This window comes from Hydra viridissima, unplaced genomic scaffold (assembly GCF_058129835.1).
Source record: "Hydra viridissima isolate aposymbiotic clone 2 unplaced genomic scaffold, HvirCarnegie_v1 scaffold_16, whole genome shotgun sequence".
NCBI classification, from domain to species: Eukaryota; Metazoa; Cnidaria; class Hydrozoa; order Anthoathecata; family Hydridae; genus Hydra; species Hydra viridissima.
The window spans coordinates 3,959,267-3,973,468 of record NW_028324315.1 but is presented as its reverse complement, the minus strand read 5'-3'; the positions used below and the strand labels follow the sequence as shown (position 1 = coordinate 3,973,468).

The window sequence follows — 14,202 nt, the reverse complement described above, 5'->3', positions numbered from 1 at the left end:
TCAATGCAATTTATACATTCTTGACGCACACAAACATGGTGACAAACAAACAATACTAGGAGCCAATAGTAATTTGCTAAAATTTGATTTTTTTTTTTTTGCAGGAATAGAGTTCTTATAGTTTTCGTTTCTAAAAAAGAAAAAAAAAAAAAAAAATGAAGAAAGAAAACAAGTCAAACAAAAAAACAACAACAACAAAAAACAAATAGGTTTTCAGTTGTTCATAGACTAAGACGGATTAGAACAACTCGAGTATTTTATTTTAGCAGCTAATTTGTTCTCGGCGATGTTTGCTCCATAAAATATAACGATTGCAACAGATATTTTCATTTGAACCCATTTTCTAATGCGTATAATGTTTTTAAAATTTGTGTGGCATAAGACTCTCGTCTCTTTCTCTTGCGCTTCTTGTCACCAGTTCCAGCGACTTTTCCGCCTTTCTTACCAGCGCGCTTCTCGCCTTTTTTTGCCACCTTTGGCGCTTGTTTTCCTCCGGCTTTTGGTGCGTCAGATCATTTCGACGAGCTTAGCAGTGAAAATTTTTTCTTCTTTGTTTTCATTGCATTGCAACTGGATTTAATTTAAAGTAGATTTGTGGTTTCCAACTTGATAACTTTTCCGTTCTACGCACTTCTATTGGTTTTTAAAAGATTACGTCATTTGAGCATTGTTTATTTCTTTTTCACTATTGGTCAAAAAACTCTTTTCTGTTTAACAAAAAGCCGCACGAGATCTCTAGTCTGTCAGTCTGTTTTCAGTAGAAAACAAAATGTAAGCACGTGGAAAAGGTGGAAAAGCTAAGGCTAAGAGTGGCTTTCTTCAGTTTCCTGTTGGTCGTGTCTAATCTCATCGGTTTAGGCGCACCATCTACTTAGCTGGAGTTTTTGAAAACCTCTCCGCCGAAAATGTTAGAGCTAGCTGGTAATGCTGCACGCGATAACCAGAGAGCCAGGATCATTCCTCGTCGTTTGCAGCTAGCTGTTCGCAACGACGAAGAAGTTAAACAAGCTGTTGTTTGGTGTTACAATCGCGAGCAGCGGTGTGTTGCCAAACATTCAGGCTATGTTGCAATCGTTCCAAAACGGCAATCTAAACAATACCAAAGGCTAATTTCATAGCTACACACCTGTTCAAAGATTATTGTTAAGGCATTGGAAACTTACGCGAAGTTGATTTGTAGACTTGCTGTAACTGATCCAAACATGCAATAATAGCTGTTTTCAAGTCATAAACTACAAGTCAAAAAATATACCAGAATCCAATATGAAATATACAAAAATGGATGGAAATTGTTACTATTGTTGTTACTATCATTACTGTTAGTTTGTTATTGCCATTACTTATTTTTTATGATTATTACGATTGTTATTATCGTTATTATCATTGCTGTTGGTATTATTATTAGTCTGTTATTGCTATCATCATCTTTTATTACCATTATTACGATTGTTATTATTTTCAATCTTACTATTATTATCATAATTTTATTATTGCGACTATTTTTTTTTTCTTTCAACAATTGTTACCATTATTGTTTTTTATTACAGCCACACATTGTATGATTTCTGGTGTTGCAGCCGTTCGATCACGCTTACTGTTTGCGACTAGATTTTCATTGATTTTATAAGAAAGAAAAAAAAACAACAACAACAACAAAGAACTTTTGAACGAAATAAAATGTGTTTACACTTTTAGGAAGCTTTGTTTACCTTCTCACTGACAAATCTTCACTCGAGGATATATACATAACATATAAATACACATAAAATATACCTTTTCTCAAATACTCGTTTACGTCCAGTAACTCATAGAGGGCTGAGTGAGGGTTTTTTTTTTTTTGCATCTTTAAAGGGGGCGAGCGCGAACGCAGGCCCCCACTACCAGAAATTGTACGGTCGAGTTACCGACGTTAGCGGTAATCGCAGGGGTCAGCCCAGGCGAAGTGCAATGCAAGAGCCTCACCCTGGAAGAAGCCCCATGTTGATCAGGTTTACTTCCCCGTCAGGTAAGTATGCCTTTCCCGTTGTGTGGGGAGCCTCGGACGTGCCCCAATCTTCGCAATTGTGGTTTTTTGATTGGACCCTAACCGCATCGTTCCGTTTTTTTTTCTTTTCTCTTTTTAATGGGCCGCACTCAGCAGTAGTGCAACGCCGAGGCAACCCGCGGTCAGGGCGAGGTAAACCTACGATCCCTTGACCAAATGCCAAAAATCAGATTAATATATGAGCCGGACTATGCCGGCGTACCAGATATTAAACTGATAAGAACAGATACTACACTTGATCTTAGCCATTAGGCCGAGAAGCGATACTTTTTCAACGAATTTGTGTGCTGGCTCCCTCCCTTTGAACGAAAAAACTTGTGGGCATTTGAATAAGTCGATGGGTAACTGTAAGTTTGAACAATGAAAACATGGGCTCGTTGTATGAAACTAAAACTGCAACAATTTCATTCTAAAACATTTGGGTTTTTTAACCTTCTTTCAGAAATAACCCAACTAACCAAGATTTAAAAATAACACTGGGCAGCAGCAGATTCAAATGCATAATGCGATCAAAAGCCAAGTTGAACAATCCAAAATCAACTCAAAATACTAGCGCCCCGACAGATTTTTTCTGTCAAAAAACATTTGGAGAACCTCTGTATTTAAATGTTCTTTTCATCTGTTGTAACGATGGTACTTTAATCCATCACCAAAACAGCAGAGCTTAGGAAGATTTGTTTGTCATTAGCCTCAAACTTTTCCCAAATAGCAATTTCTCACAAACTAAAATCTAAAAAACAAAGTTGAAGTTTAAAAATTTGGACGGTGTAAACTAATTTAAGACTTTAAACTGAGTAGCAAGAAATATTTTTGAAATATTTCAGTTTACATATAAATTAAACAAAGCATTTTATTGGAAGAAATGAACTCCTTAAATGTTTACTGACAAAAAGGTAAAACAATTTAAAAAAGTGACCTAAAACACTCAAAACATCAAACGACAAATGGAAAAGGACAAACTTATGACCCTAAATTACAGTTGACAGCATCATGTTAGCAAAAGTAATGCATGCATACACACAAACGCGCATACATACTTACATTCAAACATGCATACATACTTACATACAATTTTCCATACATACATACATACATACATACATACATACATACATACATACAAACAAACTTCCATACATACATACATACATACATATATTCATGCATCCATGCGTCATGCCAATACCTTAGGACATTTAAACAGTGCGCTCTCAGTCCTGGACCACAGATAACCATGGGACTGATAGAGATAGCACCATACTGGAAGATATAGCTTGCCTTCATCATAATCAGGTGGAATGTCAACAAATTGATTTCTATTCATGCTAATAGCCACAGAGCCATACAGAAAACTGCAGGGAACTTTGCAATGGAGCAATTGCAGATTGTCAGGCCAACTAATGAATTTATGGCAGAGATAACGAAGAAAATCATGAAAAGCCTTGCACATCTTATCTCGATTTTTCACAAACTCACAGAGTGTGGTGAATGGAACAATGCAAAGTTTTTTTTAAAAATTTTTAATATATTACATTTTTTACATACTGCCCAACCTAAATCAAGCCTAAAAATGTATTTGCTTAAATCATAGAACCTCAGGATTGATGGAGAACAAATTTAAAAATACTATCTAGCAGACTTGGGTCAATTTCAATTGTAAATGTAATTGAATTAGGATTACTTGAAATTTTAATAGCAACTGAATTACAATGACTTGGACTTGTAATTCACTTACAAGTCATATCATTACAATTACTTGTGACTGTACCTTATAAAATACAATAACAATTACTTCATGAAAATACATTTAATTACAATTAAGTTACAGCCACAATTGAGCCAAGTCTGATGCTAACCTAACTTAACCCTTAACCAACCTTGCCCCAGAACCATATGTACACTCAAAATTCAGTACTTTCGATATTTTATTTTCAATGCTTAGACTTGCTACCTGAGGCTGGGTTAATTTTAACAAAAACTCTGTAAAACATTGAAAAGCCATGTTATGAAAAAGCCAAACAAAAGGTTTGATTCAAAGTGCATTGAACATGCCATTTAAAAAAAAAAAAATTGTCACGTATCTTTCATCAAACTAAAGGATTGTTTTAAAGAAGTGGACTTGTACAGATTGTCCATTGAAAAGTATCCCTAATTGACCATTCATTTGTTGGCCTTGTGTCAGTTTAACTGTAAAAGAAATAAAGCTGTGAACAAACTAAAGAGATATTCTCAGAAAGATGCTTCTTCTGTTTCACTCACCGATACGAGCGAGAAGAACTCCTCACTTTTCCTCGCTCACTGGGATGCTCTTGTGAGTAGCAGTAGTAGCAGTGGTAGTGCAGATTTTAATACAGATATTTCAGGAACTCAAGACGGACTCTGAAAGTCTCTTGTGACTACCCCTAAAAATGCAAATTTATTTCTAAGCATTATTTTTTTTTTTAAATCAGGAACTACTTTTAAGTATTTTTGAAGACTTGAGAGAGTAAAGTGTACAAAACAGTAGTGGCTAAACTGCTTCAAGTTTTAAAATATAAGGTAGAAAACATTGAAAATAAGTAGCGCAGTACTTTTTGTTACTTAAAGCATTCTTGATAAATGATAAAAACTTAAATGGAACTCCTCTAAACTCACTTGTCTTGGTTTTGCCTTAGATACTCTTTTCTTTCATTTTTTTTTTTTTTTTTTTTTTTTTTTTTTATTAGAAACAAACCAAAAGCACCTTTTCGGCTCCTTGACGCTAGGCCGACACCAAAAACTTTAGTAGGACTGCGCGTAACCACTACACCGTTGTTAAACTAAGATCGTAGTAACTAAGTAACTAAGTTAAACTAAATTCGTGGAGCGTAGTAACTCCTTCAGTTTACCTGTCAGTTAAATGATGAAAAGTGTACGCGATCATTCGATCGTAGGCTTTTTTTTTTTATTTCATTGTTCCCCTTCCCGAAACCCCGAAATGAACGAAATACGATTGGCAAGTATTTGATGCATACCTTAATACACAGTGACTAAAATGTAGTATGTGTTTTTTCCGTGCCCAGCGAATGGTCGGAAGATAGTGCATGCTTTTAGATATCTTAGAGCTTGCGGTTTCATACTAGTGCCAAAGCCTTTGTGTGATTCTTTTTTAAAAAAAAGCAGAAGTTAGATTTTTTGCATTTAATGACAAAAAAACAAAAATTTTAGCAAGATCTAATGATTAAATTTGAATAATGATTTGTAAAAACCATGTTCTGCCTCAGTTGCACATAAAATGATCATATTCTAATCAAGAAGTAGTTAAGCTCTCTCAATCTTTTATTTTCTGCAACCTTCCTAAAGAAAAACATTCGTTATTCAAAAGAAATTATTCAAACAGTTTTTTGTTTTCTTTTCTTTCTTTTCCATTTGTGATCAAATTATGGTTAGTACTAACGGTAGCACATTGCATCCACTTCCTTGTTATTAGTATTTTCTTACCAGCATTAACAACATTCGTTATTTCGTAACTATCCAATTAATGCTTAATAGTTTTAAAATTTACCACAAAAGACTACATTAACTGTCTTGTAAGCGCCAATAAGAATATAATTAAATAAGTATACAACGCCTGGAAGGAAGAAATGTGCTGCTGTTTGTCTTTCTATAATCATCAACGAAGAAATGAAAAAGAAAAATCGGACTCTGGTTTGATTGACAATTCTCAATGCAATTTATACATTCTTGACGCACACAAACATGGTGACAAACAAACAATACTAGGAGCCAATAGTAATTTGCTAAAATTTGATTTTTTTTTTTTTGCAGGAATAGAGTTCTTATAGTTTTCGTTTCTAAAAAAGAAAAAAAAAAAAAAAAATGAAGAAAGAAAACAAGTCAAACAAAAAAACAACAACAACAAAAAACAAATAGGTTTTCAGTTGTTCATAGACTAAGACGGATTAGAACAACTCGAGTATTTTATTTTAGCAGCTAATTTGTTCTCGGCGATGTTTGCTCCATAAAATATAACGATTGCAACAGATATTTTCATTTGAACCCATTTTCTAATGCGTATAATGTTTTTAAAATTTGTGTGGCATAAGACTCTCGTCTCTTTCTCTTGCGCTTCTTGTCACCAGTTCCAGCGACTTTTCCGCCTTTCTTACCAGCGCGCTTCTCGCCTTTTTTTGCCACCTTTGGCGCTTGTTTTCCTCCGGCTTTTGGTGCGTCAGATCATTTCGACGAGCTTAGCAGTGAAAATTTTTTCTTCTTTGTTTTCATTGCATTGCAACTGGATTTAATTTAAAGTAGATTTGTGGTTTCCAACTTGATAACTTTTCCGTTCTACGCACTTCTATTGGTTTTTAAAAGATTACGTCATTTGAGCATTGTTTATTTCTTTTTCACTATTGGTCAAAAAACTCTTTTCTGTTTAACAAAAAGCCGCACGAGATCTCTAGTCTGTCAGTCTGTTTTCAGTAGAAAACAAAATGTAAGCACGTGGAAAAGGTGGAAAAGCTAAGGCTAAGAGTGGCTTTCTTCAGTTTCCTGTTGGTCGTGTCTAATCTCATCGGTTTAGGCGCACCATCTACTTAGCTGGAGTTTTTGAAAACCTCTCCGCCGAAAATGTTAGAGCTAGCTGGTAATGCTGCACGCGATAACCAGAGAGCCAGGATCATTCCTCGTCGTTTGCAGCTAGCTGTTCGCAACGACGAAGAAGTTAAACAAGCTGTTGTTTGGTGTTACAATCGCGAGCAGCGGTGTGTTGCCAAACATTCAGGCTATGTTGCAATCGTTCCAAAACGGCAATCTAAACAATACCAAAGGCTAATTTCATAGCTACACACCTGTTCAAAGATTATTGTTAAGGCATTGGAAACTTACGCGAAGTTGATTTGTAGACTTGCTGTAACTGATCCAAACATGCAATAATAGCTGTTTTCAAGTCATAAACTACAAGTCAAAAAATATACCAGAATCCAATATGAAATATACAAAAATGGATGGAAATTGTTACTATTGTTGTTACTATCATTACTGTTAGTTTGTTATTGCCATTACTTATTTTTTATGATTATTACGATTGTTATTATCGTTATTATCATTGCTGTTGGTATTATTATTAGTCTGTTATTGCTATCATCATCTTTTATTACCATTATTACGATTGTTATTATTTTCAATCTTACTATTATTATCATAATTTTATTATTGCGACTATTTTTTTTTTCTTTCAACAATTGTTACCATTATTGTTTTTTATTACAGCCACACATTGTATGATTTCTGGTGTTGCAGCCGTTCGATCACGCTTACTGTTTGCGACTAGATTTTCATTGATTTTATAAGAAAGAAAAAAAAACAACAACAACAACAAAGAACTTTTGAACGAAATAAAATGTGTTTACACTTTTAGGAAGCTTTGTTTACCTTCTCACTGACAAATCTTCACTCGAGGATATATACATAACATATAAATACACATAAAATATACCTTTTCTCAAATACTCGTTTACGTCCAGTAACTCATAGAGGGCTGAGTGAGGGTTTTTTTTTTTTTGCATCTTTAAAGGGGGCGAGCGCGAACGCAGGCCCCCACTACCAGAAATTGTACGGTCGAGTTACCGACGTTAGCGGTAATCGCAGGGGTCAGCCCAGGCGAAGTGCAATGCAAGAGCCTCACCCTGGAAGAAGCCCCATGTTGATCAGGTTTACTTCCCCGTCAGGTAAGTATGCCTTTCCCGTTGTGTGGGGAGCCTCGGACGTGCCCCAATCTTCGCAATTGTGGTTTTTTGATTGGACCCTAACCGCATCGTTCCGTTTTTTTTTCTTTTCTCTTTTTAATGGGCCGCACTCAGCAGTAGTGCAACGCCGAGGCAACCCGCGGTCAGGGCGAGGTAAACCTACGATCCCTTGACCAAATGCCAAAAATCAGATTAATATATGAGCCGGACTATGCCGGCGTACCAGATATTAAACTGATAAGAACAGATACTACACTTGATCTTAGCCATTAGGCCGAGAAGCGATACTTTTTCAACGAATTTGTGTGCTGGCTCCCTCCCTTTGAACGAAAAAACTTGTGGGCATTTGAATAAGTCGATGGGTAACTGTAAGTTTGAACAATGAAAACATGGGCTCGTTGTATGAAACTAAAACTGCAACAATTTCATTCTAAAACATTTGGGTTTTTTAACCTTCTTTCAGAAATAACCCAACTAACCAAGATTTAAAAATAACACTGGGCAGCAGCAGATTCAAATGCATAATGCGATCAAAAGCCAAGTTGAACAATCCAAAATCAACTCAAAATACTAGCGCCCCGACAGATTTTTTCTGTCAAAAAACATTTGGAGAACCTCTGTATTTAAATGTTCTTTTCATCTGTTGTAACGATGGTACTTTAATCCATCACCAAAACAGCAGAGCTTAGGAAGATTTGTTTGTCATTAGCCTCAAACTTTTCCCAAATAGCAATTTCTCACAAACTAAAATCTAAAAAACAAAGTTGAAGTTTAAAAATTTGGACGGTGTAAACTAATTTAAGACTTTAAACTGAGTAGCAAGAAATATTTTTGAAATATTTCAGTTTACATATAAATTAAACAAAGCATTTTATTGGAAGAAATGAACTCCTTAAATGTTTACTGACAAAAAGGTAAAACAATTTAAAAAAGTGACCTAAAACACTCAAAACATCAAACGACAAATGGAAAAGGACAAACTTATGACCCTAAATTACAGTTGACAGCATCATGTTAGCAAAAGTAATGCATGCATACACACAAACGCGCATACATACTTACATTCAAACATGCATACATACTTACATACAATTTTCCATACATACATACATACATACATACATACATACATACATACATACAAACAAACTTCCATACATACATACATACATACATATATTCATGCATCCATGCGTCATGCCAATACCTTAGGACATTTAAACAGTGCGCTCTCAGTCCTGGACCACAGATAACCATGGGACTGATAGAGATAGCACCATACTGGAAGATATAGCTTGCCTTCATCATAATCAGGTGGAATGTCAACAAATTGATTTCTATTCATGCTAATAGCCACAGAGCCATACAGAAAACTGCAGGGAACTTTGCAATGGAGCAATTGCAGATTGTCAGGCCAACTAATGAATTTATGGCAGAGATAACGAAGAAAATCATGAAAAGCCTTGCACATCTTATCTCGATTTTTCACAAACTCACAGAGTGTGGTGAATGGAACAATGCAAAGTTTTTTTTAAAAATTTTTAATATATTACATTTTTTACATACTGCCCAACCTAAATCAAGCCTAAAAATGTATTTGCTTAAATCATAGAACCTCAGGATTGATGGAGAACAAATTTAAAAATACTATCTAGCAGACTTGGGTCAATTTCAATTGTAAATGTAATTGAATTAGGATTACTTGAAATTTTAATAGCAACTGAATTACAATGACTTGGACTTGTAATTCACTTACAAGTCATATCATTACAATTACTTGTGACTGTACCTTATAAAATACAATAACAATTACTTCATGAAAATACATTTAATTACAATTAAGTTACAGCCACAATTGAGCCAAGTCTGATGCTAACCTAACTTAACCCTTAACCAACCTTGCCCCAGAACCATATGTACACTCAAAATTCAGTACTTTCGATATTTTATTTTCAATGCTTAGACTTGCTACCTGAGGCTGGGTTAATTTTAACAAAAACTCTGTAAAACATTGAAAAGCCATGTTATGAAAAAGCCAAACAAAAGGTTTGATTCAAAGTGCATTGAACATGCCATTTAAAAAAAAAAAAATTGTCACGTATCTTTCATCAAACTAAAGGATTGTTTTAAAGAAGTGGACTTGTACAGATTGTCCATTGAAAAGTATCCCTAATTGACCATTCATTTGTTGGCCTTGTGTCAGTTTAACTGTAAAAGAAATAAAGCTGTGAACAAACTAAAGAGATATTCTCAGAAAGATGCTTCTTCTGTTTCACTCACCGATACGAGCGAGAAGAACTCCTCACTTTTCCTCGCTCACTGGGATGCTCTTGTGAGTAGCAGTAGTAGCAGTGGTAGTGCAGATTTTAATACAGATATTTCAGGAACTCAAGACGGACTCTGAAAGTCTCTTGTGACTACCCCTAAAAATGCAAATTTATTTCTAAGCATTATTTTTTTTTTTAAATCAGGAACTACTTTTAAGTATTTTTGAAGACTTGAGAGAGTAAAGTGTACAAAACAGTAGTGGCTAAACTGCTTCAAGTTTTAAAATATAAGGTAGAAAACATTGAAAATAAGTAGCGCAGTACTTTTTGTTACTTAAAGCATTCTTGATAAATGATAAAAACTTAAATGGAACTCCTCTAAACTCACTTGTCTTGGTTTTGCCTTAGATACTCTTTTCTTTCATTTTTTTTTTTTTTTTTTTTTTTTTTTTTTATTAGAAACAAACCAAAAGCACCTTTTCGGCTCCTTGACGCTAGGCCGACACCAAAAACTTTAGTAGGACTGCGCGTAACCACTACACCGTTGTTAAACTAAGATCGTAGTAACTAAGTAACTAAGTTAAACTAAATTCGTGGAGCGTAGTAACTCCTTCAGTTTACCTGTCAGTTAAATGATGAAAAGTGTACGCGATCATTCGATCGTAGGCTTTTTTTTTTTATTTCATTGTTCCCCTTCCCGAAACCCCGAAATGAACGAAATACGATTGGCAAGTATTTGATGCATACCTTAATACACAGTGACTAAAATGTAGTATGTGTTTTTTCCGTGCCCAGCGAATGGTCGGAAGATAGTGCATGCTTTTAGATATCTTAGAGCTTGCGGTTTCATACTAGTGCCAAAGCCTTTGTGTGATTCTTTTTTAAAAAAAAGCAGAAGTTAGATTTTTTGCATTTAATGACAAAAAAACAAAAATTTTAGCAAGATCTAATGATTAAATTTGAATAATGATTTGTAAAAACCATGTTCTGCCTCAGTTGCACATAAAATGATCATATTCTAATCAAGAAGTAGTTAAGCTCTCTCAATCTTTTATTTTCTGCAACCTTCCTAAAGAAAAACATTCGTTATTCAAAAGAAATTATTCAAACAGTTTTTTGTTTTCTTTTCTTTCTTTTCCATTTGTGATCAAATTATGGTTAGTACTAACGGTAGCACATTGCATCCACTTCCTTGTTATTAGTATTTTCTTACCAGCATTAACAACATTCGTTATTTCGTAACTATCCAATTAATGCTTAATAGTTTTAAAATTTACCACAAAAGACTACATTAACTGTCTTGTAAGCGCCAATAAGAATATAATTAAATAAGTATACAACGCCTGGAAGGAAGAAATGTGCTGCTGTTTGTCTTTCTATAATCATCAACGAAGAAATGAAAAAGAAAAATCGGACTCTGGTTTGATTGACAATTCTCAATGCAATTTATACATTCTTGACGCACACAAACATGGTGACAAACAAACAATACTAGGAGCCAATAGTAATTTGCTAAAATTTGATTTTTTTTTTTTTGCAGGAATAGAGTTCTTATAGTTTTCGTTTCTAAAAAAGAAAAAAAAAAAAAAAAATGAAGAAAGAAAACAAGTCAAACAAAAAAACAACAACAACAAAAAACAAATAGGTTTTCAGTTGTTCATAGACTAAGACGGATTAGAACAACTCGAGTATTTTATTTTAGCAGCTAATTTGTTCTCGGCGATGTTTGCTCCATAAAATATAACGATTGCAACAGATATTTTCATTTGAACCCATTTTCTAATGCGTATAATGTTTTTAAAATTTGTGTGGCATAAGACTCTCGTCTCTTTCTCTTGCGCTTCTTGTCACCAGTTCCAGCGACTTTTCCGCCTTTCTTACCAGCGCGCTTCTCGCCTTTTTTTGCCACCTTTGGCGCTTGTTTTCCTCCGGCTTTTGGTGCGTCAGATCATTTCGACGAGCTTAGCAGTGAAAATTTTTTCTTCTTTGTTTTCATTGCATTGCAACTGGATTTAATTTAAAGTAGATTTGTGGTTTCCAACTTGATAACTTTTCCGTTCTACGCACTTCTATTGGTTTTTAAAAGATTACGTCATTTGAGCATTGTTTATTTCTTTTTCACTATTGGTCAAAAAACTCTTTTCTGTTTAACAAAAAGCCGCACGAGATCTCTAGTCTGTCAGTCTGTTTTCAGTAGAAAACAAAATGTAAGCACGTGGAAAAGGTGGAAAAGCTAAGGCTAAGAGTGGCTTTCTTCAGTTTCCTGTTGGTCGTGTCTAATCTCATCGGTTTAGGCGCACCATCTACTTAGCTGGAGTTTTTGAAAACCTCTCCGCCGAAAATGTTAGAGCTAGCTGGTAATGCTGCACGCGATAACCAGAGAGCCAGGATCATTCCTCGTCGTTTGCAGCTAGCTGTTCGCAACGACGAAGAAGTTAAACAAGCTGTTGTTTGGTGTTACAATCGCGAGCAGCGGTGTGTTGCCAAACATTCAGGCTATGTTGCAATCGTTCCAAAACGGCAATCTAAACAATACCAAAGGCTAATTTCATAGCTACACACCTGTTCAAAGATTATTGTTAAGGCATTGGAAACTTACGCGAAGTTGATTTGTAGACTTGCTGTAACTGATCCAAACATGCAATAATAGCTGTTTTCAAGTCATAAACTACAAGTCAAAAAATATACCAGAATCCAATATGAAATATACAAAAATGGATGGAAATTGTTACTATTGTTGTTACTATCATTACTGTTAGTTTGTTATTGCCATTACTTATTTTTTATGATTATTACGATTGTTATTATCGTTATTATCATTGCTGTTGGTATTATTATTAGTCTGTTATTGCTATCATCATCTTTTATTACCATTATTACGATTGTTATTATTTTCAATCTTACTATTATTATCATAATTTTATTATTGCGACTATTTTTTTTTTCTTTCAACAATTGTTACCATTATTGTTTTTTATTACAGCCACACATTGTATGATTTCTGGTGTTGCAGCCGTTCGATCACGCTTACTGTTTGCGACTAGATTTTCATTGATTTTATAAGAAAGAAAAAAAAACAACAACAACAACAAAGAACTTTTGAACGAAATAAAATGTGTTTACACTTTTAGGAAGCTTTGTTTACCTTCTCACTGACAAATCTTCACTCGAGGATATATACATAACATATAAATACACATAAAATATACCTTTTCTCAAATACTCGTTTACGTCCAGTAACTCATAGAGGGCTGAGTGAGGGTTTTTTTTTTTTTGCATCTTTAAAGGGGGCGAGCGCGAACGCAGGCCCCCACTACCAGAAATTGTACGGTCGAGTTACCGACGTTAGCGGTAATCGCAGGGGTCAGCCCAGGCGAAGTGCAATGCAAGAGCCTCACCCTGGAAGAAGCCCCATGTTGATCAGATATTATGATTTTTATTTCGGGTCCTCCAGCTAGTTGCCTTGCGGACCCTAGTCATGATATACACGAGTTTCCATTTACAATATTAAAAAAATGAAAAATATATAATCTCGTGACTATCATGACGCGAACAAAAAGTGGCCTCAAAAAAATAAAAGAAAAAGTGAAAAAAAAAGGCCAGAAAAAGTAACCAAAAGAAAATATTCTAAAAAAAGGAAATGAAAAAGTTTAAAAGTTTCAAATGGAGAGCAGAGTTGATTACTTCAAAAAAGCGTCTCAAATTTGCTTATTTTTTGGAATTCGAATTTCATTGAGAAATTATTGCCTTATATGGAGCGTTGTTCGCGTGTTTTTATGTCCTCCTTTGGTTATATAGAAAATAATGTTTTAACAATATAGCGTTTAAAAAATAAAAATTTGAAATAAATTTGACTAAAATTAAATGTTTAGTGTTTTTAATTTTCTTTCATTAAGAAGTGTTAATTCTCTTGATGTCTTTTTTCCTTGGAGTCGGAGGCGGTCCGCTCCTTTTATTTGTAGTTTTCTCGTCGCTTTCTTTTTGTTGTCTTTTTTCTTTCCTAATTTCTGTTTTTGATTTTACTAAAGTGAACTCTGTCTCCTTTTCACTTATATCTAAATTTCTGCTCTGGGTTAACTCATTAAGCTTTTCAACTAATAAACAACGGATATCGTATGGTAGGCTTCTTAGTTCTTCTTGAAATTCTTCGTTTATTTCAGTGGCGGTCACTTTCTTCATTAAGTCA

General features: G+C 34.6%; 2 long non-coding RNA genes, 4 other non-coding genes and 1 pseudogene across 6 annotated transcripts; all 7 read right to left on the bottom strand.

The window, feature by feature from the left end:
- Positions 1–670: 670 nt before the first annotated feature.
- LOC149877576 (uncharacterized) lies at positions 671–4,811 on the bottom strand. Its single transcript, XR_016447826.1, has 4 exons — positions 4,679–4,811; positions 4,304–4,446; positions 1,164–2,774; positions 671–1,089 (listed from the first exon to the last, which is right to left on the bottom strand). It is a non-coding gene; the product is annotated as an uncharacterized LOC149877576 (long non-coding RNA).
- Positions 1,850–2,013, bottom strand: LOC149877578 (U1 spliceosomal RNA). The gene has a single exon (XR_016448161.1). It is a non-coding gene; the product is annotated as a U1 spliceosomal RNA (small nuclear RNA).
- On the bottom strand, positions 2,118–2,309 carry LOC149877577 (U2 spliceosomal RNA). The gene has a single exon (XR_016448238.1). It is a non-coding gene; the product is annotated as a U2 spliceosomal RNA (small nuclear RNA).
- A 1,585-nt stretch (positions 4,812–6,396) lies between the features above and the next one.
- Positions 6,397–10,537, bottom strand: LOC149877573 (uncharacterized). Its single transcript, XR_016447827.1, has 4 exons — positions 10,405–10,537; positions 10,030–10,172; positions 6,890–8,500; positions 6,397–6,815 (listed from the first exon to the last, which is right to left on the bottom strand). It is a non-coding gene; the product is annotated as an uncharacterized LOC149877573 (long non-coding RNA).
- LOC149877575 (U1 spliceosomal RNA) lies at positions 7,576–7,739 on the bottom strand. The gene has a single exon (XR_016448160.1). It is a non-coding gene; the product is annotated as a U1 spliceosomal RNA (small nuclear RNA).
- On the bottom strand, positions 7,844–8,035 carry LOC149877574 (U2 spliceosomal RNA). Its single transcript, XR_016448237.1, has one exon. It is a non-coding gene; the product is annotated as a U2 spliceosomal RNA (small nuclear RNA).
- Positions 10,538–13,301: 2,764 nt separating the features above from the next.
- Positions 13,302–13,439, bottom strand: LOC149877572 (U1 spliceosomal RNA; annotated as a pseudogene).
- Between the last annotated feature and the right edge of the window lie 763 nt (positions 13,440–14,202).